Raw genomic sequence first — 27,694 nt, 5'->3', positions numbered from 1 at the left:
CTGACCCTGAGTGTGAGGTGGGGGTGCTCCCCTGGACCTGCCTGACCTGAGTGTGAGGAGGGGGTGCTCCCCTGGACCTGCCTGACCTGAGTGTGAGGAGGGGGTGCTCCCCTGGACCTGCCTGACCTGAGTGTGAGGAGGGGGTGCTCCCCTGGACCTGCCTGACCTGAGTGTGAGGAGGGGGTGCTCCCCTGGACCTGCCTGACCTGAGTGTGAGGTGGGGGGTGCTCCCCTGACCTGCCTGACCTGAGTGTGAGGAGGGGGTGCTCCCCTGGACCTGCCTAAGCACGAGGGGGGGTGCTCCCCTGGACCTGCCTGACCTGAGTGTGAGGAGGGGGTGCTCCCCTGGACCTGCCTGACCCTGAGTGTGAGGTGGGGGTGCTCCCCTGGACCTGCCTGACCTGAGTGTGAGGAGGGGGTGCTCCCCTGGACCTGCCTGACCCCTGAGTGTGAGGGTGGGTGTGCTCCCCTGGACTTGCCTGACCCCCTGAGTGCTCCCTGGACTCCCTAGGGCCTCTTCCACCTGTGACTGATGTGTTCGAGAAACCGACCACTGTTTCCAGGTGGAGAGGCAGGGAGTGGTCCTGTGGTGCCCAGAGCCCGTGAGTGTCGTGGGACACCAGGCCGCTGTCCCGAGCTCTGGCAAGATGCTTCACAGCACACCCTGTACACCTTGGCCTCACCTGGGACCCCACAGCAGGTTCCAGGGAGAGACGGGCGCACAGCCAAGACAGGCGCCGGATGCCAGGAGGCCTTGCCTGCAGGGCTACGACAACAATCACTAAACTACAAGAAATTAAATCATCTGAGGCTCTACCAAAGACAACTTATCCTTGAAAACCTTTTTCTTCCTACGATTTACACCGAAAAGCTCCATGAGGCAGATTTAGCTTACCTCTTGTTCACCAAAAATTCTGTAATGGATGTGAAGCTGGCTAAACACTCTGTAACAATTCAAATTCAGATAGGAATTTATACTTTTCTACAGTGGTGGAAACAAAAAAAAAAAATGGAGTCTTTGGGTTCTCTGCTATCCCTAGTATGGAGCACACAGCCCTCAAGAGTGTCACCTGCTTGGTGACCCTGGGCGTGCCACCCTCCTCACTTGACCTGACTCCTTGTCTCTCAGGTGAGGACCTGGGACTGTCTCCTCTCACGGATCATCAGCCCTCACGTTTGGATTTAGAGATTTCCTGGAAACCCTTTCACAGGACAGCCGATTCGGCAAGGGGTGAATTCAAACGACACCCATGGCAGTGCAGAGGTCTCTCCCTCCCTCCTGCATCACACAACTGACACGCTGGACTCACGTGAGGACACCATGCAAGAGACAAACACTGATGCACAGCTGGGGGAGGACCAAGAGGTCTCACCTGCCAAGTGAGAAGCTGAGCAGCGAGAACACCGACCCTGCTGCTGAAAGCCGGCACGCACCGTGGAAGGGAGGACAGCCGAGTCGGCATCAACGGAAGACGGGGCGGCACAGTCCCTGGGTGTCCACCAGCCTAGGCACACACCGTGGAAGGGAGGACAGCCGAGTCGGCATCAGCGGAAGACAGGGCAACACAGCCTCAGGCAGACAACACACACCCGCCTGGGGCGAGTGAGTGGGAGCAAACTCCAGCACTAGTCAGGTAAGAGCAGCCACCACTGCTGGGCGAAGAACGAGTGTAGAAAACCAAGAGCCAAGACAGTGAGAAATAAAAAGCTAAAAAAAGTCTGAAGACACAATTTCCTTCAAGTGATGGGCTGAATAAACCACAGGTGAGCAGAGCAGCAGGCAGGTGGCAGCTCTCTACACTGAGACACATGGCCTGTGGGCATGGGCGGGCCATACACAGGGCACCCCCTGACACGTGGCATGTGGACATGGGCGGGCCATACACAGGGCACCCCCTGACACATGGCCTGTGGGCATGGGCGGGCCATACACAGGGCACCCCTGAGACACATGGCATGTGGACATGGGCGGGCCATACACAGGGCACCCCCTGACACATGGCCTGTGGACATGGGCAGGCCATACACAGGGCACCCCCTGACACATGGCCTGTGGGCATGGGCGGGCCATACACAGGGCACCCCTGACACATGGCCTGTGGGCATGGGCAGGCCATATACAGGGCGCCCCCTGACACGTGGCATGTGGACATGGGCGGGCCATACACAGGGCGCCCCCTGACACGTGGCATGTGGACATGGGCGGGCCATACACAGGGCGCCCCCTGACACGTGGCATGTGGACATGGGCGGGCCATACTCAGGGCGCCCCCTGACACGTGGCATGTGGACATGGGCGGGCCATACACAGGGCGCCCCCTGACACGTGGCATGTGGACATGGGCGGGCCATACACAGGGCACCCCCGACACATGGCCTGTGGGCATGGGCGGGCCATACACAGGGCACCCCTGACACATGGCCTGTGGGCATGGGCAGGCCATATACAGGGCGCCCCCTGACACGTGGCATGTGGACATGGGCGGGCCATATACAGGGCGCCCCCTGACACGTGGCATGTGGACATGGGCAGGCCATACATAGGTGCCCCCTTTCCAGAAGAGCCAGGAATGCAGACGTATATACGTCCGTTCACATCTCCAAGAATAAACAACGGAAGGAAATGGGAAATGAAGACGGGAGAGGAGAGGGACAGAAGCCAAGCTCATCTGAATACACCGTGATTCACAGCTTGGCTCTGACAATCACCAAGGCAGAGAACATGCTCTAAAGAATAAATAAATAAAATACGTCCCAATTTGGCATGGTGATGCGAGTCACATGGGTGCGTTCATCTGAGAATTCATGGAGGCAGGCCGTGAGAACCCGCATGACCCTCGGTGTGGTCCTGGGCGATCAAGTTCATATCACGATCTAGATTTCCAGTGTGAGAAAAACACACACACTCAAGTCGCAACTCTGGAAGTTACTCTCAGAACTGGAAATACCTATAGACTTTCATTTCCACAGAGACAAACTTGGGATCCTGGGAAACAGGGCTGACCCTAGGTTTGGGCAGAGCATGACAAGATAGGACCCTGGGCTGTGGCAAAAGCAAGGAAGTCACAGCCCAGGGTCACACCCAAACAACATACCAGTCAGCTGGGGAAGTGCAACATGGTCCCAGACATATCAATGAGCTTGTAACACCAGGGGGAAAGGTACAGAATACTTTCACCTTCGCAAACTGCAGCTTGCAATCCATCCTAAACACTGATAAAGCAAAGAAATTCTTAATTCCTCCTGCTCCGTGGTTGGATTCTAACCTACAACAAGCATCAGCAAGGGAGACCTTGGCTAAGACAACAGTGCAAACCTCGGCTCTGCTCCTAGCTCCACCTTCCTGCTAATGCACACGTTGGGGAGCAGTGGGGACAGCTCAAGTGAGGGGTTCCTGCCAACCACAGAGGGGTACAGACTGAGCTCCCTGCTTCCATTCAGACCACTAGAAACATCTAGGGGTGAACGGGGAGATGGGAATTCTCTCTCTGCCCCTCAAATCACTTTTTTTTTTTTTTTTTTTTTGAACAGGCAGAGTACGCTGCTGCACCAGCGTCCACCCCTCTGACACGTTCTTGATGCCCTCTCCGCAGGGTATCCCTGGTGGGGGTGCCGAGAATCAAACTAAACACAAAACCATGAAACGTGTAGACCCAGCTGTAGCACAGAGATACCAGGATGAGACACAAAACACAGCACGGGACATTCCAGAGCACCGCCACCTGAGCGCACTCAGAAGTAATGGTGTGAAGGGGCTGGCACTGTGGCGCAACAGGTTAAAGCCCTGGCCTGAGGTGCATCCCATATGGGCACTGGTTCAAGACCCAGCTGCTCCACTTCCAATCCAGCTCTCTGCTGTGACCTGGGAAAGCAGAAGATGGTCCAAGTCTTTGGGCCACTGCACCTACATGGGAGACCTGGAAGAAGCTCCTGGCTCCTGGTTTTGGATCAGCACAGCTATGGCCATCACGGTCAACTGGGGAGTGAACCAGCGGATGGAAGACCTCTCTCTCTCTCTCCCTGCCTCCCTCTTCTGTGTAACTCTGACTTTCAAAAAAAAAAAAAAAAAAAAAAACTTAAATAAGTAATGGTATGAAAACAAAAACAGAGGAAAAATAAACTACAGATTTCCGGAGACCTGAGACACCTGTACCAAACACACTGTGGAGAACCACTTTGGATTCTAACTCAAACAAACTGAGCATAAAAACATCCCAGGGGCCAGCGTCGCACCACGGCAGATTAAGCTGTCACTGTGACACCCGCAACCCGTTTTGGGTTCAAGTCCTAGCTGTTCCACTTCTCATCCAGATCCCTGGGAAAACAGCCTAAGATGGCTCAAGGACCTGAGCACCCGCCACCCATGTGGGAGGCCTGGGTGGAGTTACTGGTTTTGGCCTAGCCTACATCTGGCTGTTGGGACCATTTGGGGAGTGAACCAGCAGATGGAAGATCTCTCCCCTTCTCTGTCACTGTGCCCTTGAAATAAACAAATCTTTAAAATATACATACTTCTGTGACATCTGAAAAAACAACACAGAATGCCTATCAGGAGATGTTGTCAGGTGTCACAACAGGATTGTGATTGTGATTTTTTTTTTAAGGATTTATTTATTTGAAAGAATTACAGAGAGAGAGAGAGAGAGAGACAGAGAGAGAGAGAAATCTTCCATCCACTGGTTTTTCCCCAAATGGCCACAACAGCCAGGGCTGGGTCAGGCCAAAGCCAGGAGCTTCATCTGAGTCTCCCACGCGGGTACAGGAGTCCAAGCACTTGGGCCATCTTCCGTTGCTTTCCCAGGCCATTAGCAGGAGCTGGATCAAAAGTGGAGCAGCCAGGACTCGAACCGATGCCCATGTGGATGCCGGCACCACAGGCCAGGGCCTAACTCACTGTGCCACAGCGCTGGCCCTCTGATCCACCAAAGTCACACACTCAACTAATTGGAGGTGATGGAAGACAGATTTGATTTAGATGACTCAAACCAAAAATTAAAAGGGTGTGGTGACAGGAACGGGAGGTGTCACGACTCCCCTCTGTTTTATGGTTTCCAAGTTTCCCTAACAGAAAGGTTGAAGAAAGAAAAAGAGCAGAGAGCTGCTCACCACAGCATGCAGGACCCTGCCAAAGCTGCACACAGAGGTGAGCCAGACCTGTGCACTGTCCTGCAAGGACAATGAAGCTTACTGAAAGTCAGAAGGGAATGAAAACAAAGTAGAAAGAATTACAAACCAAGAGAACCGGTGAAATACAAAATAAAAGCAAGCTGATTTGTTCAAAGTCAAAATCAGTTCTCTAAAAGAGCTATGAAAAAAATAAAGTCTCCTTAATCCGACTAGGAAAAGAACACCCGCATGATACAACATGACCACTCCCAGGACTGTTAGTGAGAAGTTACAAACAGCAGTAATTGTAGCTTTTGGCAGCTCCCAAGGAAATAAGAGCTTCTCTGTCCCATGGGCAGCCCCAAAATAATTTCTGTGTCTCACTTGCATTAATTGGGCTCTAAGCCCTTTAGGGGACCAGTAACTGTAGTCAAGGGACCACAGGGATGTGATGTGGAGGAGCCACAGCCACCACGGTGCACCCATGCAGCTGAGCCACTCCATCCAAACACAGGTCTGTGCCTCCCCAATGGGGAGTGGGTGCTGCAAGAGCAGAGGTCACCAACTGTCACCCGGCTTACAGAACGAAGTGCCGAGACTTCTCAGGGTCTGTTCCAGGGAGCAGAATGATTTCACATTAGGAAATACACTTCTACAAACTCAGAGGAGGACAACTAAACGTGCACGTGTGACCGACATGTGACCACACACAACTGACAGACGAACATTTCAGAAATGCCCAGACTATGAAATCCACCTGCCATTCCTCACTCCCCAAGGGTCAACATCAGAAAACGGCTACACAAACATATCCCAGAAGTTAACATACATCCTATTTAGAGAAACACTAAAGTGGTTGTATTATAGTAAGTATCAAAATAAGATATTACTAGCATCAAGGGCTGCAGAGTAGATAATTACCCAAGGAGAAAACACCTCTACCTCCGCCTGGGAGACTCCTTTGTTAGAACAAAGCCTAGGACTGACAGGAGAAGTTCAGCAAATCGTCAACACAAAGATTTTATGCTCCCACCCCCCCACATACTTGTTGGACACTAACACATAACACACGTGTGAGTACACACACACGTGGGGCCTCCGCCCAAACTTGTCCCAGGAGGCTTGTTCTCAGTGAGAGCCAGGATACACCTGAACAGGCTGGCATCCACCACGACTGTGCAAGCTCCTAAGCACTATCTCATTTTGAAAAGGTCTTTTCAGTGCGAAAAACTGGAAACAGATTATCCTGGATTATCTGGGTGGAGCCCAAGGAGAGAGAGGCAAAGGCTATCTCTGACACAAAGACAACGATGACCTGAAGACAAGCAGAAATGGGGGTACTACAGGCGGAAGAAAGGCCTGTCGGGGCAGCCGCTGGAAGCTGAATACGCAAGAACAGTCTCTCCCTGGAAGACCCAAGGGAGCAGGCCCCGCTGGACTCTGGACCCCAGCCTTCGGAACCCCAGGGAATGACTGCCTGGTGGAAGGCAGCACTATGCTGTCCATCTGCTCTGGCAGCCCAGGGCATTCACAACATCCCAGCAGGACTCCCCAAGTCACCTAAAAAACAAAAACAGGTTCCACTTAAAATCAAAGCATACTACAAACAACGGTGGTACACACTCTGCGGTACGGCTAAGGAAGGGGTGAACTGATGGATGAGACAGGTTCTCCATAAGTGATGTTTCAAATTGGCAAGGAAGAATGTTAATACAGAGAACCGAGCCAATCTGCTATCTGTTTTCTAAGAATGAAAAATCTAGGGCTGGCACTGTGGCGTAGTGGGTAAAGCAGTCACCTGCAGTGCTGGCATCCAGTTGGAGTCCCGGCTGCTCCACTTCCCATCCAGCTCTCTGCTATGGCCTGGGGTAGCAGTAGAGGATGGTCCAAGTTCTTGGGCCCCTGCACCCATGTAGGAGACCCAGAAGAAGCTCTTGGCTCCAGATCAGCACAGCTCCAGCCGTTGTGGCCAATTGGGGAGTGAACCAACAGATGGAAGACCTCTCTCTCTCTCTCTCTCTCTTTGCCTCTGCTTCTCTCTCTGTGTAACTCTTTCAAATAAATAAATAAATCTTTCTAAAAAAATCTATTTATTTAAAGATATAAAATCTGATTGCTGCCTCATAGCATACACCAAAACAGATTCCAGGTCACAGAGCAGGATATACAGTCAAGCCTCAGAGAGAGAGCTGAAGATCCTGTGACTGAGGGGTGAAAAAGCTTAGGATGGGACAGACGGAAGAGACAGTTAAGGTAGACACTGATTCACCTGACCACATCAGAGCTAGGGAATTGCTAATACGAAACTGGGATACACAGAATTGTTGTCTGAAAAAGCATTTGAACAGCTAGGATGCATGAATGCACAAGTCACAAAAATTAACATAAACTGTCCATAAACACATGAGTAGATGTCCGTCCTCACACAGCCCTCACTTAAACACAAGATAAGCAACAACTTATCTTTTTTTTTTTTAAATGATTTATTTTACTTATTTGAAAGACAGAGTTACAGAGAGAGGTAGAGACAGAGAGAGAGGTCTTCCATCCACTGGTTCACTCCCCAGATGGCCGCAACGGTCGTGGCTGTGCCAAGCCGAAGCCAGGAGCCAGGAGCCTCCTACGGGTCTCCCATGATGGTGCAGGGGCCCATGGACTTGGGCCATCTTCTACTGCTTTGCCAGGCCACAGCAGAGAGCTGGATCATAAGAGGAGCAGCCGGGACTAGAACCGGCGCCCATATGGGATGCCGGCACTTCAGGCCAGGGCTTTAACCCACTGTGAAACAGCGCCGGCCCAGCAAAAGCTTATCTGGGACCTGCATGAGAACCCAGATGGGGCTCCAGGCTGCTAGCTGTGGCCTGGTCCTGCCCAGCAAAGGAAAGCTCTCTCTCAGTAACAGCACGTGTGCATCAGTAAGTGGTCACTCCTCGGTAGGACACTGACACACGCACTGACGTGCTGTCACCAGCAGTGCTTGCGACAGGAGATGGGCTCCACACAGGGTGCTCTTCCTGTGAGACCAACACTGCTACCATCGGTACAGGGGGAGACTGATACCTGTGGCACCAGGCTGGAATGAACTCACATTTTCCAATGTACAGACAGACACGACAGTGTGTTAGAAAACCACGTGCCCGTGCCCGTGTATGTGCACGCACACAGCTGTAGCTCTGCCCACTAAGGGGCCAAGGTCCTCTCTGTACCAGCTGGCCTGGGGAGGCCAAGCCTTGAGGAAAAGGCAGACTCCAGGTCTGCAGAGGGGAGGTCCATCAAATGGCCTCAGGAAGCAAGGAGGGCACAGTGGGAACACGACAGAAGGCACAGGAGCAGCCTGACGGCTCCACAGGCCACACCTGGGACCACATAAAATTCAAAATAGGGGCCAGCACTGTGGCGCAATGGGTTAAAGCCCTGGCCTGAAGCGCCGGCATCCCATATGGGCGCCGGTTCAAGTCCCAGCTGCTCCTCTTCCAATCCAGCTCTCTGCTATGTATGGCCTGGGATAGTAGTGGAAGATGGCCCAAGTCCTTGGGCCCCTGCACCCACGTGAGAGATCCGGAGGAAGCTCCTGACTCCAGATCGGCACAGCTCTGGCCATTGCGGCCATCTGGGCTGCGAACCAGCATATGAAGACCTCTCTCTGTCTCTCTCTCTGTAACTCTTTCAAAGAAATAAAATAAATCTTTAAAAAATTCAGGCTGGCACCGTGGCTCACTTGGTTAATTCTCCACCTGTGGTGCCGGTATCCCATATGGGCACCGGGTTCTAGTCCCGATTGCTTCTCTTCCAGTCCAGATCTCTGCTGTGGCCCGGGAAGGCAGTGGAGGATGGCCCAAGTGCTTGGGCCCCTGTACTCACATGGGAGACCAGGAGGAGGCACCTGGCTCCTGGCTTCAGATCAGCGCAGCACCGACCGTGGCAGCCATTTGGGGAGTGATCCAATGGAAGGAAGCCCTTTCTCTCTGTTTCTCTCTCTCTCTGTCTATAACTCTACCTGTCAAATAAAAAAATTTCAAAATAAAACATGATGGATGATACTCGCTGAATAATACTGGAAATCATGAATCAATGTTGATGTTAGTAAATTAATTCAAAGTTTGATATTTGAAATAACTGAAAATATTGCTTAGTTTCAAAAAAAAAAAATGGGGGCCAGTGCTGTGGCATAGTGGGTAAAGCCACCGCCTGCAGTGCTGGCATCCCATATGGGTACTGGTTTGTGTCCTGGCCGCTCCACTTCTGATCCAGCTCCCTGCTATGGCCTGGGAAAAGCAGCAGTGATGGCCCAAGTGCTTGGGCCCCTGCACCCATGTGGGAGACCTGGAAGAAGCTCCTGGCTCTGGCCTGGTCCAGCCCTGGCCATTTGGGAAGTGAATCAGCTGACAGAAAATCTCTGTCTCTGTAGCTCTCTCAAATAAATCTTAAAAAACAAAAGTACCTCCCCATAACATTCCTAATAATGGCAAAGACTTCAGCACAATCAAGTGACTCAAGTAAGTGCAACTGGGAGAGGGAGGCACTGAATCCTGCGCCGTCTGACTGCACGCAGGACTCAGCACCATCCCCTCCACACTGCTCCAAGATGAAAGACCAAACCCAATCAGAAGAGAAAAGCAGACCAACTCCCCCTGGGGGACAGGCTACAAAACAACCGCCTCCAATGACTAAGTGTCGGGATGGGTACTTGGCTTAATGGCTAAGGTGACAGCTCCAGCTCCTGACACCAGCTTCCTGCTAATGAGGGCCCTGAGAGACAGCAGGTCATGGCTCATATAACTGGGTTCCTGCTACCCACCTGGGAGGGCTGGATTGCGCTCTCTCTGCTCACACCCAATCCAGCCTGGCCCCTTGGGGGATGAATGAGTGCATGGAAGCTCGTCTGGTTCTAGCGCCAAGGTCAGGCAGAGACCAGTCCAGTAAGAAGGAGACCAGCATGTGAATTACAACGGGGCCCTTCTGGCCCGTGAGCGGGTCTGAGGAAGAGAGGGCAGAACACTCTCATGTTAACTCCTGAAGTTCGATGTTTGAAGTAAACACCAAAATATCCCAGGGTGACGAGGTCTCACGATTCCAGCTCACTCTCAGGTGGTTCAGGTAAGAAGTGTTGTGCCAGATTTCAACTCCTCTGCTAATTCAAGATCAATTAGAAAAAATTATGGAGGATATGTACTACTTTTGTAATTAGACTAAACACCTTAATTTGGAAATAAACACATTGATATAGAAGGGTAGCATATAAAATTGGCCAAGTTTAAAGTCAAAACCCAAATTTATGTCATGTGCTAGTTACATCTGACCATGAGCTCAATGACTAAGATCAGCACACATTCGTCCACATTTTCTGTAGTGTAACATAAAAAAAGTCTTAGGATACTGAAATCTGCTGCTCAATCATTGTTTCAAAGTTCAAGTTCAGGCATGTCCAGGAGGCCACCAACTGCATAGCCCACAATCCATTCAACCTTGTGGTCCACAGGAAGAGCCTCCCCCAGGCTGAACACCCCCACAGGGCAGGGGTCCTGCGGCAGTCCTCCAGAGCTCCACGAGCCCTTCAGATACCCTCTGCAGAGGGGAAAGGACTGGACGCCCTGCCAGGGCCAGCCACTAGCAGGGCTGAGCCCCAGTCACAGCCTGCTCTAAAAGACCACCAAGGGCAATCTGAGCAGCAGACGGACGTGAGTGCCTAGGAGAGGGGCGTGACCGCATCCCCCTGCCATGGCTTAATGGCAGAAAATACATACACACACACATGCACCCCTCCTACTCAGGACTGGTGGGACAAGCAGAACCACAGGGAAGATGACTCCTACTGCATACAAGTTCTAAGTATGCTACAACAACCTTCAATAAAACCATCTACCCAACCGGCTGCAAAAATCTAAACACTACACAAGTCAACTGGGGGAGAATGGACGGAGGTGCTTTACACACCACATCCCTGTGGATGAAGGTGTCACAGCACAGCCAGATCCACAGGGCCCCATCTGGGCGAAATCCAGGGATGGAGGGTCACAAATACACTCCTGCACACACACACTCACACCCTCTAGGACGGGACACACTCCTGCATGTGCACACACACACACACACTCTACGCATGGATACACTCCTGCATGTATACACACACACACACATATACCCTCTAGGCCTGGACGCACTCCTGCACCTACATACACACACACACACACACACCCCCTCTATGCCTGGATGCGCTCCTGCATACACACACACACACACACACACACACCCTCTAGGCCTGGACGCACTCCTGCACCTACATACACACACACACACACACACCCTCTATGCTTGGATGCGCTCCTGCACACACACACACACACACCCTCTAGGCCTGGACACACTCCTGCATACACACACACACACACACACACACATATACCCTCTAGGCCTGGACGCACTCCTGCATGTACACACACACACACACACACACACACATACCCTCTAGGGCTGGACGCACTCCTGCACCTACATACACACACACACACACACACACACACCCTCTATGCCTGGATGCGCTCCTGCATACACACACACACACACACACACACACCCTCTATGCCTGGATGCGCTCCTGCATACACACACACACACACACACACATACCCTCTATGCCTGGACACACTCCTGCACCTACATACACACACACACACACACACCCTCTATGCTTGGATGCGCTCCTGCACACACACACACACACACCCTCTAGGCCTGGACACACTCCTGCATATACACACACACACACACACACACACACCCTCTAGGCCTGGACGCACTCCTGCACCTACATACACACACACACACACACACCCTCTATGCCTGGATGCGCTCCTGCACACACACACCCTCTAGGCCTGGACACACTCCTGCATACACACACACACACACACATATACCCTCTATGCCTGGACACACTCCTGCATACACACACACACACACACACACACACATACCCTCTAGGCCTGGACACACTCCTGCATACACACACACACACACACATATACCCTCTAGGGCTGGATACACTCCTGCACGTACGTGCATACACACACACACCCTCTAGGGCTGGACACACTGCTGCACTAACACAACCTGTCTTCCCCCAGGTCTGCAGTTACAGACCTCAGCACAGCTAAGCAGCTACCAGCTGAGCTGGCCACGGCAGAGCCCGCACACCATACACACTGCTCGAGGAGCAAAAGCATCCTTCACAGGGCCAAAGGGAAACTAAGGGTTCACTGTGGACTCTCCTCCAGTCACCCCATCCTCTTCTCTCTGCATCTGCCAATCTTTCAGAGAAGAACGTGCTCACCAGTCTCACGGGGACAGGGAGGACGACCATCTCCGGCACCCTTGTGAACTGAGCGGAGTCCCTGTGGAGCACCCTAGCTGGGCTGAGCCCTGGGAGCTGGGCAGCCTGCTGAGCTCACTGTGCAGGCAACAAAGGCCACACACACTGTGGTTTCAAGAGCTGTCGGCTCCAAGCATGAGCAATTGTGCCCAAATAGAAGCCTTGTTTCAAAAGAAAAAAATTACATTCCTCAAATCGATCTTTCACACACTCTGAATTAAGCCAATGCTGTAAGACCACCCAATTTCCTGCTTATCAAAAAAAGTCAAAATAGCAAACATAATTCAGTAATTGCATTTTAAACTTATAGAAGAGGAAGGCACGTCACACTGAGCACGCAATGAGCAGACACACTGCCACGGCTTGAGCGCAGCTGTGGTGCAGCACGCGTGCTCTGCTCACCCAGCCGGTGCACATGGGAGCCACATGCCAGGATGTGCTCTGCTCACCCGGCTGGTGCACATGGGAGCCACATGCCAGGATGTGCTCTGCTCACCCGGCTGGTGCACATGGGAGCCACATGCCAGGATGTGCTCTGCTCACCCGGCTGGTGCACATGGGAGCACTAGGACTGCCCAGGAGGCAGCATACGCTCCCCAACACCAGCAACACACAGCTAAGAACGGAAGCTTAACCATCCTGCTCAGACGCACTCCAGTGTCTTCCACGCACATGACACAGCATCAACAGGGCTCCTAACTGCACATGGGAAGAAACGGCACAGAACGCCATCCTTTCCTGTTAAAAAAAAAAAAAAAAAAAAAAAAAAAGCTAAAGAGAAAGAAGCAAAGGGGTCTAGTCCACTTCACAGCGGATCAGGACCATCCATTTTGTACTGAACAGGGAGGCCTGGCTGAGCTTCCACCCCAATCTCTTAATTTTTTTTAAAGATTTATTTTATTTATTTGAAAGACAGAGAGAGGTAGAGACAGAGAGAGAGGTCTTCCATCCGCTGGTTCACTCCCCAGTTGGCCGAAATGGCCGGAGCTGCGCCAATCTGAAGCCAGGAGCTTCTTCAAGGTCTCTCATGCGGGTGCAGGGGCCCACGGACTTGGGCCATCTTCTACTGCTACCCCAGGCCATAGCAGAGAGCTGGATCAGAAGAGGAGCAGCCGGGACTAGAACTGGCACCCATATGGGATGCTGGCGCTTCAGGCCAGGGCATTAACCTGCTGTACCACAGCGTCGGCCCCTCCACCCCAATCTCAAAAGCAGCAAAAGTGCCAAATACATGAAACCCTTTGAAAAGCAATTTCAGCTCATGTCACTGTTGTGCTGTTGTTCTCTCCTCCCTTCCTTCCCTCTGTCTGCCTCAGCAGGTCTAGTCCTTCGGGAATAGGAACCCTTTCCTGCGGCCACTCTGCTCCCCAAAGGCTGTGTGTTGTGGCAACCTCGCCAAACGGGAAGCTCCCTCCAGACCTCTACATGTGAAGCTTCCCAGAGGCGAGCAGTCGCTATGGAGGCATCCAGGAGAAGACTGCTCCCCTACCCAGGAACCCTCACCCCCGGTGTGCAGGGTGGCCCTGGGGCAGGGAGCTCGGCCACTCGGTACCAGGCTGCCTGAGCAGAGGGAAGAGCATGTCGCTCACAGGTCCCTGCCGGTCCCTGCTGACTGTACGCAGCTCCCTGGGCAGTGTCGGTCAGGCCCGAGGTGGCACCGCCTCCCTGGAAGGGTACCCAGCAGTTTCTGCAGCAGAGACAGGCTGCTGGAGTCCTTCCCTCTCCAGACAGGAACCAGGAGCGGCACCTGGTTCAGCTGAAAACCGAGCAGGGTCTGCAGAAGGACAGGCTGCTCCTCCAGGAGCCCACGGCAGAGCAAGGCCAAGGCAGCCCCCATCCCCACTCAGGCCCCACGACAAAATGCTCGGTCTGGAGAAGGAATCCTGCTAATAAAGGTGGCACTGCATAGACACCAAGCAAAAGCAGAGAGGCAGCAGCTGCTCTAGAAGACAGCTTCACACAGGAACCCTTGGCTACCTTAAGGACAGTGAAAACGAGAACACACAGACTGAGCACACCTGGACCTCAGCAGGCTGTCAACCCAGGGACATGCAACCCTTGGGAAGAGGTGGAGGCGTGAAGCTGTTCACTGCGGCCACGGGTCCTACGGCAGTTTAAAAACCTAGGAGCAAGACGGCGAGACCTGGCCTCCAGACCCCTCAGAGCTCATAATGCAAATCTGGATTCCTGCAGCCCATCATAATTAGCCAGACGGGAAAGGACAAGAGTTTGAACTCTCACCTATTAGCAATTAACTCCATGCTATCTGTTCATCTCCCCAGAACAGGACCCTGTTACAACACGGGGCTCTGAGACAAGTAAAACCAACACCACAGGGGGTAGGCGTTGGGGCACAGCAGGTTAAGCCACCACCTGGGACACCCCAGGTGCTCTACCTCTGATCCAGCTCCCTGCTACATTTCAGGAGGCAGTAGATGATGACCCAAGTACTTGGCCCCTGCCCACTTGTGTGGGAAGACCAGCTAGAGTTCTGGACCCCTGCCTTCGCCTGGTTCAGCTCTGGTTGTTACAGACATTTGGGGAGTGAACCAGCAGATGGAAGACCTCTGTCTCTCTCTGCCTTTCAGGTATATGAAAACTTTATAAAAATATTTCTTTGAAAAAGTTACACAGAGAGGTAGAGACACAAAGAGAGAGAGGTCTTCCATCTGCTGGTTTACTCCCCAAATGGCTGCAAAGGCCAGAGCTGCGCCGATCTGAAGCCAGGAGCCTCTTCTGAATCTCTCACGTGGGTGAAGGGGCCCAAAGACTTACTCCATCCTCTGCTGCTTTCCCAGGCACACTGGCAGGGAGCTGCATCACAACTGGAACAGCTGGGACTTGAACCACTGTGTCACAGTGACAGCCTCATATGAAAATATTTAAAAATAAAAAATAAAAAAAGGGAGGGGATGGCATCGTGATGTAGGCATCCCATATAGGTGCCGGTTCCTGTCCCGGTTGCTCTACTTCTGATCCAACTCCCTACCAACAACCTGGAAAAAGCAGGAGAGGATGGTCCGAATGGTCACGTGGGAAACTGGAAGCTCCTGGCCCAGCACTAGTCACTGTGATCTTCCGGGCTTCTGGGTAGTAAACCAGCGGATGGAAGCTCCTGGCTCCTGGTTTTGGCCTGGCCCAGCGCCAGTCACTGTGGTCATCTGGAGAGTGAACCAGCAGATGGAAGCTCGCTTGCGTTTCCTTCGCCCTCTCTCTCTCTCAAATAACTAAACAAATAAATAAAATCAATATAGTATACTATGTCAATGGCTCATCCTGTAACCCAGATGAGAGGCCAAAGCACGTGAACTGAAGAGAAGAACCCTCCACAAGACCTGTACATCCATCACATGCTGTCACGGAGGCAGCCAGAGGCTCTGGAGATGGGTCAGCCACACACTGGTGGAAACGCTAGGCTAGCGAGAGGCTGAGTGAGAAAGCTGAGGAGGGACCTGGGTGCTGGACGGCTTGAGGATGGGGGCTCTGATTGTTCATGCCTTTCCAGAACCCTCCTAGGGATGTACACTCGTGGAGAAGCAGCTGCTGGCCGACAGGAACACGAGACGTGCAGGGTCACTTCAGTGTCTGGGGCAGAGGTACCTACCTTGCTGCAAAGGCCTGGCTAGTGTCACCCCTAGATCTCAAAGAACCGCACGGACAAGAGAGGTTTAAAAATATTTTTTTTTAAATTTATTTACTTAAGACGTAAAGAGAGTAAGAGTCACAGCAGGGGAGGAGGGAGAGCAGGAGAGAGGGCACGCCCCCAGCCTCTAGCTTACTGGAATGTGACCCAGGTCTCCCCGTTACTGGAGCCATCTGCAATGGCAGGGAGCAGGAACTGAAACTGGGCATCACACCCGGGGACTCCAGTGTGCGATGTTTCTTAACTGCTAGTCTGAATGCTCATCCCAGGACTCAACACTAAGAAAGTCTATAGCAAATGTTTAAATATGTGCATTTCTAAAAGTCAGAGCAAAGATAAAATACACAGGAAGAATGACAGTCTTGAATTCTCTGTGCTGGTTATCTCTCCTGTCAGAGGGGCGGATCCGCAGGCACAGCTGTGGCCATGCCCGTGAGGACCAGGTGAGCACCCACAACACACGTCTGCTGAGATCAGCACACACACAGCGCACAGTGTGGCTGTCACTGCCACTACCAGTCCATGAGGCAACACAGCCCTAACTAAGCCACACCTACAAGTGGTTTCACCCCACCAGGCTCTGCTCTCCCCAACTGAAACGTGGGGCTGCTGACAGCAGTGTCCTAAGCCCTTTAAAAGCACAATGGGAATCAGACAATGCTTGTGGTGGGTGCTGTCCCAGGCACCACAGAATGCTGAGTCTCTCAGGCCTTAAAGACGATGTCAGTAGCACCTGAAAGTCAGGACAAAGAAAAAACAGTGCTGCCAGATACCTGTTCCCTTGGGGGCAAAATCATCCCAGGTAACAGACACGGCTGGTGACAAGGGCAGAACCGAACAATGGAAAGCAGTGAGCACAAGTTTTAACAGGTGAGGTATTTCCTATCACTTGTGAAATGATCACAAAATCGATGGCCGGCGCTGCGGCTCACTAGGCTGATCCTCCGCCTTGCGGCACCAGCACACCGGGTTCTAGTCCCGGTCGGGGCGCCGGATTCTGTCCCAGTTGCCCCTCTTCCAGGGAAGTGCAGTGGAGGATGGCCCAAGTCCTTGGGCCCTGCACCCCATGGGAGACCAGGAGAAGCAACTGGCTCCTACCATCGGATCAGCGCAGCGCGCCGGCTGCAGCGGCCATTGGAGGTTGAACCAACGGCAAAAGGAAGACCTTTCTCTCTGTCTCTCTCTCTCTCTCACTGTCCACTCTGCCTGTCCAAAAAAAAAAAAAAAAAAAAAAGAAATGATCACAAAATCGGATGCTGAGTAGTACCAGCACCAAGTGTCATCTTTTCAAAATTAATAACCATACGTCCAATAAACCGAATTGACCAAGGGTTCTTAGCTATCAGAGCTACTAAAAAAGAGAGAAACTGACTCAGAAATCCGCTTCACCTTTATGTGTGGTCAGTCACGCTGGACAGAGAGACCCAGGGCCTCTAGTCTGTACCAGAGGCAGCAAGCCTGCTGCTGTCCATGGGCCACCTCTGGGGACCTGCAGTGCCTGTGGAGACACTTCTCACTGCCATCTGCTGTCTTCTGCTTCTACCTGCGCTTGCCCCAGACGAGGCTGCCACAGCCCTGGGGTCTCAGGCAGCACCAAGCCTTCCGAGGATCCCCCGGCAGGACCTGGAGTGGAAAGGGATGAGGCCGGCGCCGCGGCTCACTAGGCTAATCCTCCGCCTAGCGGCGCCGGCACACCGGGTTCTAGTCCCGGTCGGGGCGCCGGATTCTGTCCCGGTTGCCCCTCTTCCAGGCCAGCTCTCTGCTGTGGCCAGGGAGTGCAGTGGAGGATGGCCCGGGTGCTTGGGCCCTGCACCCCATGGGAGACCAGGAAAAGCACCTGGCTCCTGGCTCCTGCCATCGGATCAGCGCGGTGCGCCGGCCGCAGCGCGCCGGCCGCGGCGGCCATTGGAGGGTGAACCAACGGCAAAGGAAGACCTTTCTCTCTGTCTCTCTCTCTCACTGTCCACTCTGCCTGTCAAAAAAAAAAAATAAATAAATAAATAAAAAAAAGGAAAGGGATGAGCCACACAGCACAGGAACAGCGAACAGGCACTTGCTGTGGTGCCCGAGGATCGGCATTCTTAGCCTGAAACTGCTGTGAGACACAACTCGATACTCCCACCTTTATCCCCCAAGAAATAGCTCCACAACAGTCTGTCTTCTCCAGGCAGCTTCGTGCACCTAACATGTGGCTTACAGACAGCGTTTCACCACGGGCACTGCTCCAACACTGGCTACGCCGATCTCCATTACACATACACGCCGGGTCTGTGCAGCTGGCTGTGGTCTGCTCCCTCTTTGGCCGGGCTACCCAGCTAGGGTGAGCATGCTCAGGAACTGAGTTCCTCCTAACCCCCATCTGCCTCACACCAACCTCACTCCTTGGGGAGACAGCAACCATATTGTTCTCTAACCCCCCTGGGACTGCTCCCCAGGCAACAGGGACCCCAACACCAGCCTAGGCCATGGCTCTAACAAAGAGCCCCCACTTCCTTTCTGGCATCACATGAGACGTGATGCCCTGATCTTGCCTTGTTTGTAGAAGATGGCTTAAATAATAACCTATAGTTAACCAAAAATAAGTGCACACATAAATGCGGCGGTGTTTCCAAGCTTCACATCCAGATTCGCCCCTTTTGTTAACATAACTTAATAAAGTCCAAATTGATGAGGCTCTGAGGTGCCTCCAACTGTAAACATGTAAACAGAGCACCCACTGCTCACCCCAGATCCGAGGCCTCTCACTTGCCCAGGAGCACGGGGAGCCAGGCCCCAGGGAGCTGGCAAGGCTGCTGGGCCTCCACAGTGAAGGCCACGGCAGGTGACGTGTGGACCTGTCACAAAACCATCACTGCACAGACAGGCTCTGGTAGGAAAGCCAAACCCCACCAAAGAAAGCAGCCTGAGGCAACAGGAACTCCAAGAGAAAGAAACATTCAGCATCCTCAGAAAGGTCAGAGAAGACACGAGATTCAAGATAAAGAACAAACAGGTTACAAAGAGTACCACAATATACTCTTATTTCACAAGGCAAAAAGGGAGAAACGGAGGGGGGTGGTGAGGACCTGGGGACTAGTTATGCTCTTTGGGAGGGGGGCGGTGAGGACCTGGGGACTAGTTACGCTCTTTGGGAGGGGGGCGGTGAGGACCTGGGTACTAGTTATGCTCTTTGGGAGGAGGACGGTGAGGACTTGGATACTAGTTATGCTCTTTGGGAGGGGGATGGTGAGGACCTGGGGACTAGTTATGCTCTTTGGGAGGGGGGCGGTGAGGACCTGGGTACTAGTTATGCTCTTTGGGAGGGGGATGGTGAGGACCTGGGGACTAGTTATGCTCTTTGGGAGGGGGGCGGTGAGGACCTGGGTACTAGTTATGCTCTTTGGGAGGGGGGCGGTGAGGACCTGGGTACTAGTTATGCTCTTTGGGCGGGGGACAGTGAGGATTGGGGTACTAGTTATGCTCTTTGGGAGGGGGGCGGTGAGGACCTGGGGACTAGTTATGCTCTTTGGGCGGGGGACAGTGAGGATTGGGGTACTAGTTATGCTCTTTGGGAGGAGGACGGTGAGGACCTGGGTACTAGTTATGCTCTTTGGGAGGGGGACGGTGAGGACCTGGGGACTAGTTATGCTCTTTGGGAGGGGGGCGGTGAGGACCTGGGTACTAGTTATGCTCTTTGGGAGGGGGACGGTGAGGACCTGGGGTACTAGTTATGCTCTTTGGGAGGGGGATGGTGAGGACCCGGGGTACTAGTTATGCTCTTTGGGAGGGGGGCGGTGAGGACCTGGGTACTAGTTATGCTCTTTGGGAGGGGGATGGTGAGGACCTGGGTACTAGTTATGCTCTTTGGGAGGGGGGCGGTGAGGACCTGGGGACTAGTTATGCTCTTTGGGAGGGGGATGGTGAGGACTTGGGGTACTAGTTATGCTCTTTGGGAGGGGGATGGTGAGGACCTGGGGTACTAGTTATGCTCTTTGGGAGGGGGACGGTGAGGACTTGGATACTAGTTATGCTCTTTGGGAGCGGGACGGTGAGGACCTGGGGTACTAGTTATGCTCTTTGGGAGGGGGACGGTGAGGATTTGGGTACTAGTTATGCTCTTTGGGAGGGGGGCGGTGAGGACCTGGGGTACTAGTTATGCTTTTTGGGCGGGGGACAGTGAGGATTGGGGTACTAGTTACGCTCTTTGGGAGGGGGGCGGTGAGGACCTGGGTACTAGTTATGCTCTTTGGGAGGGGGACGGTGAGGATTTGGGTACTAGTTATGCTCTTTGGGAGGGGGACGGTGAGGACCTGGGGACTAGTTATGCTCTTTGGGAGGGGGATGGTGAGGACTTGGGGTACTAGTTATGCTCTTTGTGATGGGGACGGTGAGGACTTGGGTACTAGTTATGCTCTTTGGGAGGGGGACGGTGAGGACCTGGGGTACTAGTTATGCTCTTTGGGAGGGGGATGGTGAGGACCTGGGGTACTAGTTATGCTCTTTGGGAGGGGGATGGTGAGGACCTGGGGTACTAGTTATGCTCTTTGGGAGGGGGATGGTGAGGACCTGGGGTACTAGTTATGCTCTTTGGGCGGGGGACAGTGAGGATTGGGGTACTAGTTACGCTCTTTGGGAGGGGGACGGTGAGGACCTGGGGTACTAGTTACGCTCTTTGGGAGGGGGATGGTGAGGACTTGGGGTACTAGTTATGCTCTTTGGGAGGGGGACGGTGAGGACCTGGGGTACTAGTTATGCTCTTTGGGCGGGGGACGGTGAGGATTGGGGTACTAGTTATGCTCTTTGGGAGGGGGACGGTGAGGATTTGGGTACTAGTTATGCTCTTTGGGAGGGGGACGGTGAGGATTGGGGTACTAGTTATGCTCTTTGGGCGGGGGACGGTGAGGATTGGGGTACTAGTTATGCTCTTTGGGAGGGGGACGGTGAGGATTGGGGTACTAGTTATGCTCTTTGGGAGGGGGACGGTGAGGACCTGGGGTACTAGTTATGCTCTTTGGGAGGGGGACGGTGAGGACCTGGGGTACTAGTTATGCTCTTTGGGAGGGGGATGGTGAGGACTTGGGGTACTAGTTATGCTCTTTGGGAGGGGGACGGTGAGGACCTGGGGACTAGTTATGCTCTTTGGGAGGGGGATGGTGAGGACCTGGGTACTAGTTATGCTCTTTGGGAGGGGGACGGTGAGGACCTGGGGTACTAGTTATGCTCTTTGGGAGGGGGATGGTGAGGACTTGGGGTACTAGTTATGCTCTTTGGGAGGGGGATGGTGAGGACCCGGGGTACTAGTTATGCTCTTTGGGAGGGGGACGGTGAGGATTGGGGTACTAGTTATGCTCTTTGGCACTGGTTGTGAGTATGAGATGACAAACAACCCTCACTGATCTGTATACTCATGCATTTCTTGGTACGCACACTGTGTTTCAATAAAATGCTCTAAAAAAATAGAAAAAGAGAAAGCTTTGAAATGAGAAAAATTCAGTAGAAGACAAGTTTAGGAATATTTCCAGGGATAAAATGGAAATCCAAACCAAATGGCGTGAGGTGGGAGTGAGTTTTGAGGTAATGGAAACACCTCTGAGCTTGACTTCAATCTTCCACACTACATTCATAAAGCACACACTTTAACACCATAAAACATCTGTCAATTTACAATTTAAAATAAACACATGGGGCAGGTGCTGTGATGCAGTGGGTTAACGCCCTGGCATGAAGCACTGGCATCCCATATGGGTGCCAGTTCAAGACCCAGTTGCTCCACTTCCTATCCAGCTCTCTGTTATGGCCTGGGAAAGCAGAGGAAGATGGCTCGAAGTCCTTGGGCCCCTGCACCCGTGTGGGAGACCCAGAAGAAGCTCCTGGCTCCTGGCTTTGGATCTGCGCAGGTCTGGCCGTTGTGGCCAACTGAGGAGTGAACCACTGGATGAAAACCTCTCTCTCTCCACCTCTCCTTGTCTCTCTGTGAAACTCTGACTTGCAAATAAATAAATCAATCTTTTTTAAAAAATAAACACACAAAGCTTTGGGAGAAAAAAATAAAATGGAAAACCCAGGAAAATTAGAGTGCCCATTCACGCACTCAAAGGCCCACAAGAAAACCGTAGAGAAAAAAGTGAACGGGAATAAATCAAAGCAATAACAACCCAGAGACCCAGATCAGGGAAACCAAGACTCAACGCAGCAGGGAGCGAAGAGACCGGGAGGAAGACCCATGCCCTGTCTTGGCTGCAGTGGCTCAGAGGCCATGGCTGAAGTGAACACTGAATTTATCACATAAAAAGGACTCAGCTGGGGTCAGTGCTGTGGCTCAGTGGGTTAAAGCCCTGGCCTGCAGCACCGGTATCCCATATGGGCACCAGTTCAAGCTGTTACAGCCATTTGGGAAGTGAACCAGTGGATGGACGCTCTCTCCATCTCTTCTTCTCTCTGTAACTCTGCCTTTCAAATAAATAAATATATATATTAAAAACTCAATTTCTTGAAATGAAATTTAAATAAGATGGTACAGAATTTGGGGTTATAACCTTAGTGACAGGCCAGCCTTAAGGCACAGCAGATAAAACCGCTACATGCAATGCCAGCATCCCATATGGATGCTGGTTTGTGTCTACCTAATCTATGTCTGATCCAGCTCCCTGCTAACATGACTGGGAAAGCAGAAGATGGCCCAAGTCCTCAGGCCCCCGCACCCATGTGGCAGACCCAGATGAAGCTCCTGGCTTCAGATTGGCCCAGTTCCAGTGGTTATGGCCATTTGGGGAGTGAACTGGTGGATGGAAGATCTCTCTGTCTCTCCCCCCACTCTGTAATTCTGCCTTTCATGTAAATCATCAATAAATAATAAGTAAATAAATTAACCTTGAATTTAAAAACTTCCATGAATGGCAGTGAGAAGTAATAAGGAGGAATGTGGTTACCAGCCAGGGCAGGATGCAGACATGTTCCAGGGAAGCGTCTGGCTCAGCCGCAATGGCATTCGAGGAATCTCAGCCTAGTGAAGCAACCAGCTCTCATATCAGAAAAACCAAGGAAAGCCAGGCTTTCTCCCGGAGTCACAGGTGACCGTTTACAGGTGCTGCACCCAGGGGAGGAGCTCATCACTGTTTCCTCGGCTTCTGTGCACGGACCCCCATGCTTACTGTGGCAGGACACAAGATGACTGGGGTTCTCTGGCTGCCCTTCTACTTGGTCAGGGAGCTTCCCAGGCGTCCTGGGTCTGTGCCTTGCTAACCTGGCCTGAGATGGGCTGTGTGCTAGACCTCCACAGCCTGTGGGAGGCAGGCACAGGGCACACCGCGCTGGTGCAGCAGTGTCCACTCAGCCCTGCCCATGTTTCAGGCGGGAAGCACTGCTGGACAATGGGTCCACCCCGTGAAAAATCATGTCACCCCAGTGGACACAGTGTCATCAACTGAAATCCTGTCCAAGCCAGAGAAGAGAGGGACCAAAGGCCTGAAGTTCTTCATGGCACAGTCTGACCCAAGTTCTTAACCTGCTCCCACAGATGCCAGTCTCCCGTTGTGCCAATCCCCCCAGGGTAAGGACCACATTCTTGATGAAGATCCTCCTAGTGGTCACCGGGGACACCCATCTGCTGTACCCAAAGCCCTGCACGCATTTCTAGGATGGCAGGGGGCTGCCTGTACTGCAGCAAGGCTGAGGAGTGGAGAGGCCTATGCTCTCTCTTCTCTTGCATCCCTGGAACTCCCACCCCCACATGACACACAGCAGCGTCCAGTCAGTATTTCTGAACTAAACTGCCGGAGCACTCCAAAGACCGAAACAACTCACCCAGAGCAGAGGTGCTGAAGGATGCCAGCAATTCTCCCATCAGACCCCTGGAGCTCAGGGGACAGTGTGCTGTGGGGCCAGGGCAGCGCGGAAGGCCGAGGGCCGCTCACCCAGATGCCCCTCCTCACACGCCCCGCATCTGCGCACCACCGCGGTGCTGACTCAAGCCAGCCTCGCCACAGCAGGAACAGGAAGGCTCAGTCCTCACTGTGGGTGACTTCACCGGTTTTCTTTTTTTTTTTTTTTTTTAAAGATTTATTTATTCATTTGAAACTTAAGAGTTACACAGAGAGAGGAGAGGCAGAGAAAGAGAGAGAGAGAGAGGTCTTCCATCCACCAGTTCACTCCCCACATGGCTGCAACGGCTGGAGTTGTGGCCATTTAAAGCCAGGAGCCAGGAGCTTCCTCTGGGTCTCCCACGCGGGTGCAGGGGCCCAAGGACTTGGGCCATCTGCTGCTGCTTTCCCAGGCCACAGCAGAGAGCTGGACAGGAAGTGGAGCAGCCAGGTGTTGAACCGGTGACCATTGGGATGCCGGCACTGCAGGCGGTGGCTTTACCCACCATGCCACAGCGCCGGCCCCTTAACTGGTTTTCAAAAGCCGTTTCAGAGGTCTCCAGAGCCAGAGACCCGGGACTGTGAATCTGGAAGCCACTCCTAACCAGACACCTTTCCAGCTACTGTAGAACACTGCTTCCAAGGACCCCAACGTAAGAGGCGCTCAATGAGTTTATGCAGGGTGTACGGAGTATTGGAAACATCTCTCAGCGAGTCAAGACGCTGCCTGTGACACTGGCATCCCTTATGGACGCTGGTTCGAATCCCGGCTGCTCCACTTCCGATCCCGTTCCCTGCTAATGCCTGGGAAAGCATCAGAAGATGGCCCAAGTGCTTGACCCCTGCACCCTTAGGGAAACACGAAGGAAGCAGGACCCAGCCTTGGCCATTGTGGCCATCTGAAGGGTGAATCGGGGGCGGGAGAACTGTGTCCATCTCTGTAACTCTTTCAAATAAAAAAATAAATATTAAAAAAAAAAAAAAGGCAAGCATAGCCCCATGACAGGTTTTGCCCCAGGCTCACTTCCCCAAGCGGACGCTGAGGTCCCGACACACGGGCGGCTTCCGGCTTCCTCCGGCAGGAGCCCCCGTCCGGACTTCCATCCTGACAGGGCCCTAAGTTACCTGCTAGGCAAACGACTACCTCAAGCGGACGTCAAACCAACGCCAGGCCAGGGCCGCCCCCAGCGCGACTGGACGACCAGCAGAGCCACGCACGGGCAAGCGCCCCGACACGCCCGGCCTCCAGCCCGGGGCCCCCGCGTCGCGCCAGCAGGAGGGCGCCTCCCGGTCTCACCTGGGGACTCAGACTAGGAGCAGGGACGGCGGGGGGCCCCGGCCCGGCGCGCAGAGCCCGCATCCCCCGGCACCGGCGCCGACTCGATGGTCCGCCTCGGGCCGGCCGCCCCACGTGACCAGCGCGCAGCCAATCGCGGCGAGGCCCGCACCATCGAGACGGCGGCGGACGGGGCCAGAACAGCCCCGCGCGGCCGCCCGCCGGCGCCGGCTCGCCCCTCCACGGCGCCCGCAGCTCGGTGCTGCCGCCATCTTCCTGGAGAAGAGGCCGAGAGCCAGGGCTCGCTCGCCCGGGGTCGCTCCGAACTCCGGCCACCCCGCGCTCCCCTTACCGCCGCCTCAGTGGGCACCCCGGTGCTCCCGTAGAAACACCCTGCGCCGCCCCCCAGTTGTCCACCGGGCGGAAGCTCTCATTACCTGTTCCACTCTTATTAGCGTGAGGAAACCAAGCTCATAAGGTAGGAACTGTGGCGAAACAGGGACAAGCCGCCATCTTGGTAAAGGAGGAGAGGCTACGCTTGACCTCTCCCCCGCCCCCCAGCTCTATGTGGCCAACCGCCGTGGGAGGGGCAAGGAGCATGCGCAGAGGCGGGGGCCGCGGACGAGCCCGCGCCGGCGCACTCAGAGACTGGCTGCTTGGGGGAGGGGTGGAGCTGCGCCGGTCCCGGAAGGAGTTGGCAAGGGGGCGGGGCGACGCGCTGACGCAGCCGCCGCACGTGGGGCGGGGCGCGAGCGGGCGCTGGGCGTGTCCGGAGCGCGGTCGGTCGGTACCTGGTGTTCGGCCGGTCGGCGGGTGAGTGTGTCGCGGCTGCCGCCGCCGGGCGCGGGCGCGGGCGGCCCCTTTTGGGAGGGGCTGGGGTGCTGCCCCGGCCCCGGGCCCCTGGGCGGCCGCCTGCTGGCTCCGGGGTGTGCGCGGCGGCGTGGGGAGGGGCGCGCGGCCGCGTCTGGCGCCGGTCCTGTCCGCCGGGCCATCTTGTCGCTCCAGCGGGTTGTGTCGTCCTGGGGGTGGAGGCCGGTGCGGCCTCCCGGGGTCTGTTCTCAGGTCGCCGGATCCTGAGGGAGTCCCCCGGTCCCGGCCGAGCCTGCCCGGGGGCTCCGGCCCCGGCGCGCGGCAGACAAAGGGCAGGGCCGGGCGCGCCGTGACTCCGAGCGGCGGGCTGGACGTTTCCGGTCGTGTCCCTCCCAGCGGGCACGCGCCCCCGCCGGCTGAGCTGGGTCCGAGCCCCCGCTACCCTGATGAGGTTTCTTCCAGGCTGGGCGAGGTGTTGTCCACTAGGCCGTGAGGCCCCCGGCCGACGGGGTGTGTGCGTCCAGCTTGGTGACCGGCCTAGAGAGGGTTCTCAGAGTGTCTTGAAGACCCGGCATCGTAGTAGCTGACACTGCGAAGGAGCCGCGCCATCCTAAAGAACTGGGCTGGTTTTCTGTGCTTCCGATCGAAGCCTCGTTTGCTTCTCAAGAGGAGAACTTACTAGCGAGAGATGGAGGAGGAAACAGGAAGAGGACTCCCCCCTCCTCCCTCCTCTAGTTCACTCCCTGAGTTCTTGCAAGGGTTGGTGCTGGGCCAGCATGAAGCCAGGAGACAGGAATTCCGTCTTGAACCATGCTGCCTCCCAGGGTCCATTGGCAAATACCCCCAGCTGTCCTCCCTAGAGGTGGACTTGCACTCCGGACGTGAGTGACAGAGCTGTGATCTTGTCTCCAGGCACACCTGGAGCAGTTGAGCAAGCTCGCAGTCCCTGCCGGAAGTCGCCTTCCACACTCCATAACATCCTCTTTGCCTGGGGAGTTTCGCTGCATCTGTAATGTTGCCGTCTCCGTTGGAAATGGACCCCCAGGCATTCTCTTGCAGGAAGGCAGCACCGTGGAGGTGAAGCATCTGTGTGGTCTGTGTTGGTGCCACGTGGTGCTGGTGGTCCCAGGAGTGGTCCCAGGTGTTTGATGGTAGGGGTCTGTGGGATGCTGTGCACACACATTGCTCAAATCCAGGGAATCAGAATGCCAGGGCACTCCAGGCACTTGGGAGAATGGGCTGTGGAATACGGTAGGGTCTCCCGGGGTCATTTTGTGGCTATGGATTGGGGTATGTAAATACAACAATAAAGTTATTCCTCTTTATGGATACAGCACTAGCAAATTGTTTATGTTGCAAAGAATCCAGTTTTGTCCTTTTGTTCTTCATCTCCCATTGTTCCGGGAAAGTTGGTTTCCAAGGAGCGCTTCAACAGCTCTGGCATCTGCGGTGAGTGCAGTTGAACTCAGTTTTATTTGACCGATTTTCTGAGGTGTGGGGGATCCACTTGGTCTGCAGCCAAGGTTCGCGCTGGCCACAATGCTGGGCAGCCTGTGCACACCGCAGGTGCTTTCAGAGCGACTCTTCAACTCCGATTTTACGAGCGTTAAGTCTTCCAGTTGTTAGAAAATCGTTGTGGATCCAGATTGTTT

At 54.1% G+C, this 27,694-nt stretch overlaps 2 protein-coding genes across 9 annotated transcripts in view; one reads left to right on the top strand and one right to left on the bottom strand.

The window, feature by feature from the left end:
- The window catches only part of HDLBP (high density lipoprotein binding protein), a 75,093-nt gene extending 49,149 nt beyond the window's left edge, over window positions 1–25,944 (bottom strand). Inside the window, exons 1-3 of one of the 6 annotated variants that reach the window (XM_070069920.1) lie at window positions 25,254–25,332; window positions 9,905–10,082; window positions 8,968–9,103 (exon numbers count right to left, since the gene is read on the bottom strand). The gene's annotated coding sequence lies outside the window, so the exon portion shown is untranslated. Of the gene's footprint in view, window positions 1–8,967; window positions 9,104–9,904; window positions 10,083–25,081; window positions 25,395–25,669 lie in introns of those variants that run through there. The other 5 variants (XM_070069918.1, XM_070069919.1, XM_008252172.4 and 2 more) reach the window with 5 other exon arrangements.
- Window positions 25,394–27,694, top strand: part of SEPTIN2 (septin 2) — a 37,959-nt gene continuing 35,658 nt past the window's right edge. Inside the window, exon 1 of one of the 3 annotated variants that reach the window (XM_008252170.4) lies at window positions 25,394–25,710. The gene's annotated coding sequence lies outside the window, so the exon portion shown is untranslated. Of the gene's footprint in view, window positions 25,711–25,936; window positions 26,046–27,381; window positions 27,492–27,694 lie in introns of those variants that run through there. The other 2 variants (XM_008252171.4, XM_070069928.1) reach the window with 2 other exon arrangements.

The sequence above is a fragment of the Oryctolagus cuniculus genome, chromosome 3 (genome assembly GCF_964237555.1).
Source record: "Oryctolagus cuniculus chromosome 3, mOryCun1.1, whole genome shotgun sequence".
NCBI lineage: Eukaryota > Metazoa > Chordata > Mammalia > Lagomorpha > Leporidae > Oryctolagus > Oryctolagus cuniculus.
Note: the sequence above shows the minus strand (reverse complement) of the source record. Positions and strands in the feature narration are given on the sequence as shown.